The sequence below is a fragment of the Colobus angolensis genome, unplaced genomic scaffold, assembly GCF_000951035.1.
Source record: "Colobus angolensis palliatus isolate OR3802 unplaced genomic scaffold, Cang.pa_1.0 Scaffold88, whole genome shotgun sequence".
Classification (NCBI taxonomy): domain Eukaryota; kingdom Metazoa; phylum Chordata; class Mammalia; order Primates; family Cercopithecidae; genus Colobus; species Colobus angolensis.
Genome location: NW_012122709.1, coordinates 5,017,049 through 5,024,773, shown reverse-complemented (window position 1 = coordinate 5,024,773; position 7,725 = coordinate 5,017,049). Strand labels below are relative to the sequence as shown.

The window sequence follows — 7,725 nt, the reverse complement described above, 5'->3', positions numbered from 1 at the left end:
ACCACAACTGACTAATGAATCCTGACCTCAAGTGATCTGCCCGCCTTGGCCTCCCAAAGTGCTGGGATTACAGGTGTGAGCCACTGTGCCCAGGCTCAAAAGTTTTTATATGTAAGGCCATGTTAAAGGATGATTCACCAAAATGGATTGCACCTACTAAGTACTCAAATGAAGGGAAGACAAAGTCTCTACCTACAAGGCACTTAAAAGTGTATTTCAGATGGGAATGTCTTAAGAACATGGGATGTTCTAAACATGGACTATCTAAAAAACAAAGTGAGGCTGGGCGCGGTGGCTCACGCCTGTAATCTCAGCACTTCGGGAGGCTGAGGCGGGCAGATCACCTGAGGTCGGGAGTTCGAGACCAGCCTGACCAACATGGAGAAACTCTGTCTCTACTAAAAATACAAAATTAGCCAGGTGTGTTGGCACATGCCTGTAATCCCAGCTACTCGGGAAGCTGAGGAAGGAGAATCACTTGAACCCAGGAGGTGGAGGTTGCAATGAGCCGAGATTGCACCATTGCACTCCAGTCTGGGCAACAAGAATGAAACTGTGTCAAAAATAAATAAATAAACAAATAAATAACAAAGTGAAATACACGCAAGTCCTAATAATATGGTATAGATTGAAAAATTTCTGAGTAGTTTAAAATAATGGAAAGATTAACAAAATGAAATCATACTGAGAAAGAGTTCTTACAGTTCTTACAGTTCTTAATCTTTCTTACAGAAAGATTAACAAAATGAAATCATACTGAGAAAGAGTTCTTACAGAATAAAAGCTTCCAGTTGAGCCTTGAGCAATGTATCAGATGAACTGATAGGGTAGTAAGACATTCTAGGGAAAAAAAAAATTACAGGACTTAACAGGGTACATGTCAGAGGTCAGAGCAAAGGGGCTTATATAGTAAGGTAAGGAGAATTGACAGAGGTATAGAGATGGTGTATAGAGATAACTGGTTAAAGACAACTGCAAGATTATAACCCTAAGAGTAACAGGATGGTACCACCACCACCACCAGAATGACAGAAATGAGGCAGTTGACAGCAAATACCATGGCCGGGCACGGTGGGTCATGCCTGTAATCCCACCACTTTGGGAGGAGAGGAGGATCGCTTGAGCCCAGGAGTTTGAGATCAACCTGGGCAGCATAGCGAGACCCAGTCTTTAAAAAATAAAGAGGAGACACCAGTATATTAGTGATGTGTATTTATTTAACATTTTAAATTTCAACTGATGGCAACATGTTATGTAGAAAGTCCTGAAAACAACTGACTAGGTCTAAAACACAGAAAAAGATCTTCAATCTTGGGATGAGTTGCCAACACAGCAATGACAGTAGATGTCAGACTTAGGTTTGCAAAAAATATATGCATTTGGGGTTCATTTCAGTATTGGTCTAATTTAAATACATGTGAAATGAGCCTTAAAAATGTACTTTCCAGTACTTTTGGTATTTTTCATAAATATTCAGATAAAAAAGAAAGAAAATTCATCTCCTTTAGACAGACAGTTCAGGGTGAGACTGTCCATAATTTTAACTATCCCTTTCCTCCCAAGTCACATTTTTGTTAGGACTAAATATATCATACTCTTGGCAGTTCCCTTGCTTGCTTTCTCCCCATTCTGAGTTTGAATTTTCTGCATGACTGAGTTCACCTCCAAACTATGAAAAATAAAAGTTTTCTCACTATTTAATAGATGTGTATGATATGGTATCATTCAGATGATATATGTTTTTATAATGGGCGCTTGACTCATTCAGGGTCATGCTAGCAATAGACTTCCTTAAATGTGATTACTGAAAGCATGGCAATTCATATCATAATCTTCATTTTAAGAAATAAATAAGGTAAATGGCCACTTAAAACTCCTGCTGTGTTGGTCAGTCCTACTCCTCCACTTCAAGGTGCAAAATGGCTCACCTGTCAAAAGGTTCTCTCAAAACCTATTTTTATCAGAAATGAGCTCCTTATCACACAAGAGCAGCTAAGTAAATATCACAAAATACTATTTTCCCACATTTTAAAAGAGTGACTTGTCTAATGATCTGCAAAAAATCCAATACTTTATTTTTAGGGGTAAAAAACAGAACTGTAGACCCAGAAGGCCGAATGCGGTCTTAAAAGGATTCCATGTAATCTGAAAATTCCACGTATATTTCTATAACAGGATGAGAATTTTTAACCCAGCATAGCACAGTCCTTTTTATTTACATTTGCTAAGATTACATTCGTAAGATTAATATTTCCGATTTCAGGTTTGCCTAAATGTTAAGGGACTCACTACATTTATGGAGAAACTGAAACATTAAAAAGTAGCTCCTAGAACTCTCTCTTGTGCCAGCGAGAACTTGGTAAATGTTAGTTGATTAAATATTAGTCAAGGATGACAAGGTGGACCCCAGGGGCTGCAGAACCATTTCCGATGGGTAAGTGTGATTCAGCTACGGGGAGGGCGATCGCAGCGACGCGGGCGGCAAAGATCGGCGACTGCTCAAGAGGCCGCAGGCGGCAGGGTGACTCGCCACTGTGCCTAACCATACAGTGCGCTCTGGGAGTCCCGGGTAAAGGGGGTCATTCCCGGGAGGGCTGCGGAGAGCAGGGCGGCCGGAGGAGCGGCTGGGGATCTCGCCGGGTCACCGGGGAGGGTAGACTACGTAGCCCCGAGAGCTTTGAGAACCTGGGCTGAAGGCGGCGCTCGCCGTGAGAACTGACGCGGAGGTACAGCTTAGCAGCCCTACGGTTGTTCTACCGCGTGTGCCCGGCGCTACCGCACCGGCTGACTCAGCTAGACTGGGGCTGAGGCGGGCGCGCCGCGGCGCCTCCCCGTGTACCCGGCTAGCTCGCGCACGCGGGGAGACACCGCCCCGCTTGCCTTCTGGCTCCCGGTGATTGGCGGTTATACGAGGGTTGGGGGACAGGGTCACGGACACTATTGGCTGCAAACAACAGTCACTCAAAAAGTCAGGTAGGGGAGGGGCCTCCTCAGGGAGGGACAAGACTGGGAGGCTATTTCAAGGCTGTCAGACGCCATCTTTAGTTTGTTTTTGTTTACTTGCTTTTGTTCCCTGCTGCTCAGAAACCTGTGTGTACACCATTATAACCACAGTGGCCACAAATCGGCGTCACACGTTGGGTGGTGGCCGACTTTTAGTTACTGCTGGCCTCGGTTACATTTCTTTCACATGTCACCTGCAAATTAGTAGCTCATAGTTTTTAAGTTTCCGATACTAGGGGCCCCGAGGATTCCCAGGCAAAATCAACAGAGTTTAGTTTTGCTTTGCTTTGGAAGGCCAAGCCAAGGATATATATGTGCGAGGAATTATCTCCTTTCTTACAAAAGAAAGAAAAAACAGTAACTGGATATGACCCTACGTTCCTGGATGTAGAAATCAAATGGCCTAGGAAATCAGGGACACGGGCTCTGCACTGTTCTGGGGAGAGCTTCCTTATTTTTTGAGAAGCTAAAAAGTAAAGTAAAAAGTATATGTGATGACCTGTATTGATGTGGAAAAGAGCTAAAAAGGGTAAAACTCCATTAAAAATTGCTGTCACTGGCCGGGCGCGGTGGCTCACGCCTGTAATCCCAGCACTTTGAGAGGCAAAGGTGGGCAGATCACCTAAGGTCAGGAGTTGGAGAACAGCCTGACCAACATGGTGAAACCCCGTCTCTACTAAAAATACAAAAATCAGCTGGGCATGGTGGCACATGCCTGTAATCAAAGCTACTCGGGAGGCCGAGGCAGGAGAATTCCTTGAACCCAGGAGGCGAAGGTTGCAGTGAGCCAAGATGGCACCATTGCACTCCAGCCTGGGCAACAAGAGCGAAACTCCGTTTAAAAAAAAAACAAAAACAAAAAACTACTGCCGTGATCACAAAGGTCACTAGAATCTGACTAGATTTCAAAGAAATGCAGGCCTGAACTTGTGGAATAATCCACAGTCGAGCCAGTATTTATTAAGCACTGGTCTGACTTGAATTGTTAGAGAATAAAAATACACTCAGCACAAGTAAGAAACCCAGAAAGCCCAAACAGGGCCACTTTTGTTATAAATTTGTACAAGTACTTTTATTGCAGTTGGTATTTAGGAGTCAAATACTGCTTGAAATAGAATAGGATGCTAGCTGTGTAACAGAAATGCATTATTATACAGAGGTTTTGTTGTAATGAAATTTAAATTCTACAGTAGATCCTTTCTTTTTAATCTCCTGGTTGTCACTGCATCTGTGACATTCTAGTTTCTCCCTCAGCACCCCATATACCTCCTATGCTTTCACTCCAATCTGCGAATACAAATTTGGATACAGATATTTTCCATACGACTTCTAATGAGGAGACAGTGATTCTGTAACAGAATGAAGTGAAAATAGGGCTCCTGTAACAGGAGGTTCTGCTCTGCAAGCCCGTTTTTCTCTAATTCACATACTTTTTTCTGTGACTCTTAGAAATGAGAAGGTTTTCCATTCTAAAAATGCAACATGATAACCAAAAGGCATTTCTTATCCCTTCTATTATTTGCCTTTGCATCCTCTTGGCTCCCTATCACCATCATCATGAACAGTTTTTGAGAATCAGACTTGACTGGATTTTTTTTTCGTGATACTTTGCCAGCTGTGGAGCTTTTCGAATAGATTCCAACCAATAAACGACCATTTTGTCAAAAAGCCAAGAAAGAACTTCCTTTCTGAACACACCAACCAAACCACACATAAAGGCCAAAATATACACAGCTGTACATTTAAGAACGTGAGACAATAAAAAGCAAAACCACTTAGGCAAAACAGTCACTGAAGGCTTTGAACCACAGATTCAATAAATTGCCTACTCTCATTTGCCACATGGACTATATACTCCTTGGCAATTATTTAATTATTCATTATTCTGATCCTTTAGGAGCAGAAAAATATAGTAAATGCACATAGAAAGTGCCTAAGTATGCTGAGCATAGGATTTCTTCTAAGCTCTGCTTTGCACACAAAATGTTTCGATCACATTTGGGAAGACAACAGAAAAAAAATTCACATCCTAGGGGATACTTTGCACACATAAAACCAGATATATTTATCACTTGAAAATAAAATCTGATATGGCACATATACACATATATTGTACATATACACAAATAACCCCAAATTATAACTTTACAAATTTGTTTCAAGAAACACACACACACATACACACACAAAAATGTTCTAATGAAAATGTGTGTGAAAGACACACTGTAAGGTCTGTCCCCCTTCCCTAGGGAAATGAATGTCTCCATTATTATATCCCAATATTAACCTATTGGCCTTGGACAAGTGCCACATCCCAGACACTTGGTTTTGGTTCTGGGGAGTGGGTGTGTAAAAAGCACGCACACGGCTTTCTGAGGGAGCCTCAAATCTCTCTCTGCTTCCTTCGATGTTGCCTGTGGCAGAAATTTACATTATCCCTTCAGCCCGCTTAAAAAAATCTGTACTTCCCAAGCGGCTAAATTTTTAAAGTCCCTCAACCACAAAACTCTACCAGTTCTTAAAATGTGATTTGAAAAAAAAACTATAAATTTGGCTGGAAACGGTTGTACACGGCCATCCTGCTTCTCAACTTCTTGGTATATTTAAAACCTTGACCAGGAAAAAGAAAGAGGAAGAGAGACAGAAAAAGAAATGGGGGAAAGAGCAAATTCCCCTTAGCAACATTTCCTCACCCCAGCACTGCTACAGATCGCTATTTTTAAAAATTTGAAAACACACACAAGATTAAGGAGGGAAAAAAAATGGAAAAAGGATACCCGAAGGTCGTATGGCTCTTTGTATTCGTGTGTGTGCAAAAAGGAGGACTCGCGGAGCCCGAGCCGGCAAGCCCCGCCCCTCCCCGGACGCCCTCCCGGATTGGCCGCCCGCGGCCGCGGGGCGCCCCGCCCGCAAGCACACGCGCCGCGCCCGAGGCGCCAACCCCGGGCGGGGGGGCCCCTGAGGGCCACCGGACCGCCGACCCCCAACCTCGCCTGGACCTTGGCAGACACCTTCCCCACCTCTCTCCCTTTCACTTTCTCACCGTCCTCTCACTCTTTCCCATCTTTTTTTCTCGGTGAAACAAGGCCCAGTCACCAGCATAACAATCCAGTGAACGACCTCCGGACACTTTGTTAAATTGGGCGAACTAGTCAGTAACATTCTAGACTGCGATTAAACATCAGGGACTTGGTGCATGGGCCCTACTCCGGGTTTCCAGGTGGAATGTCTCTGGGTCACGTGTGTTACTTAACACCCCCACGTTTAAATGAACGTTCAAGTATGGAACATTTTTCTGAAGAAAGGCAAAGTAGTCTTAACACTTCAGCCAGAGCTCCCAGTTTCTCTACCTGGCTCAGACCACATTCTCAAAACTAAAACGGTTCCTCTTTATTTCCTGGAAGACCGCTGGTATACCTGGATTTTAAGCCAGCCATAATCTGGTCCCACCCACCTATCTCTTATTTATTTATTTATTTATTTATTTATTTATTTATTTATTTATTTTCGAGACGGAGTCTTTCTCTGTCGTCCAGGCTGGAGTGCAGTGACCTGATCTCGGCTCACTGCAACCTCCACCTCCCAGGCTCAAGCGATTCTCCTGCCTTAGCCTCCCGAGTAGCTGGGATTACAGACACGTGCCACCACGCCCGGCTAATTTTTTTTTTTTTTTAAGTAGTGACGGGGTTTCACCATGTTGGCCAGGCTGGTCTTGAACTCTTGATCTCAAGTTATCCGCCCGCCTCGGCCTCCCAAAGTGCTGGGATTGTGCCTGGGCACATATTTGTTCTTAGTTCCCCCTGCGCTCATCTTATCAATCTTGTATTATTCCTTTACTCAAGTGCCTTTTTTATTTTAAGCCTGAATGATGCGTCTCCCCTTCCCTGACTGGTCAATTTTTATCCATTCTTTCAGCACAGACCGCTTACTTCCTTCTGTCTGCTCCCATCAGCATGAACTTCATGCATACTCCAATTAGCAGCACGTAAATCTACCTTGATTCACATATTTTAGTAATTTCACTCCAGTAAACTGTTTGAGGTCAACGATCATATCTTAAAATTGTTTTTCCATCCAGGAACTGTTTGATGCTTACTACAATAGCTGCCATAATTGCAGATATTTAGTAAACACTGACAAAAAATTATTTATTTATTTATTTATTTATTTATTTATTTTTGTTGGAGTCTCACTCTGTCGCTCAGGCTGGAGTGCAGTGGGGTGATCTCGGCTCACTGCAAGCTCCGCCTCCCGGGTTCAAGCCATTTTCCTGCCCCAGCCACCCGAGTAGCTGGGACTACAGGCGCCAGCCACCACGCCCCGCTAAGTTTTTGTATTTTTGGTAGAGACGGGGTTTCAACGTGTTAGCCAGGATGGTCTCGATCTCCTGACCTCGTGATCCACCCGCCTCGGCCTCCCAAAGTGCTGGGATTACAGGCTTGAGCCACCGCGCCCGGCCAAAAATCATTTATGATTAAAAAAGTGAATTTGTTTTCTAGCGAAAACAGATTCTGAAACTCACATCCCACAAGAATTTGCCCTCTGTAGTAAGTAGTAATTTGTGAGCACTTATTGTGCAGGAACTGTTCTGAACACTTTATGTGTATTAATTTAGGTATTATTACTATTAATTTTTTTTTTTTTTTTTGAGACGAAGTCTCGCTCTGTCTCCCACGCTGGAGTGCAGTGGCACAATCTTGGCTCACTGCAAGCTCTGCCTCC

At 43.5% G+C, this 7,725-nt stretch overlaps 1 protein-coding gene across 4 annotated transcripts in view; it reads right to left on the bottom strand.

The window, feature by feature from the left end:
- The window catches only part of LOC105503781 (chromosome unknown open reading frame, human C14orf93), a 31,357-nt gene extending 25,476 nt beyond the window's left edge, over positions 1-5,881 (bottom strand). For 3 of the 4 annotated variants that reach the window (XM_011930874.1, XM_011930876.1, XM_011930878.1), the window contains exon 1: positions 5,781-5,881. The gene's annotated coding sequence lies outside the window, so the exon portion shown is untranslated. Of the gene's footprint in view, positions 1-774; positions 841-5,696 lie in introns of all 4 variants that reach the window. The other variant, XM_011930875.1, reaches the window with a different exon arrangement.
- Positions 5,882-7,725: the final 1,844 nt, after the last annotated feature.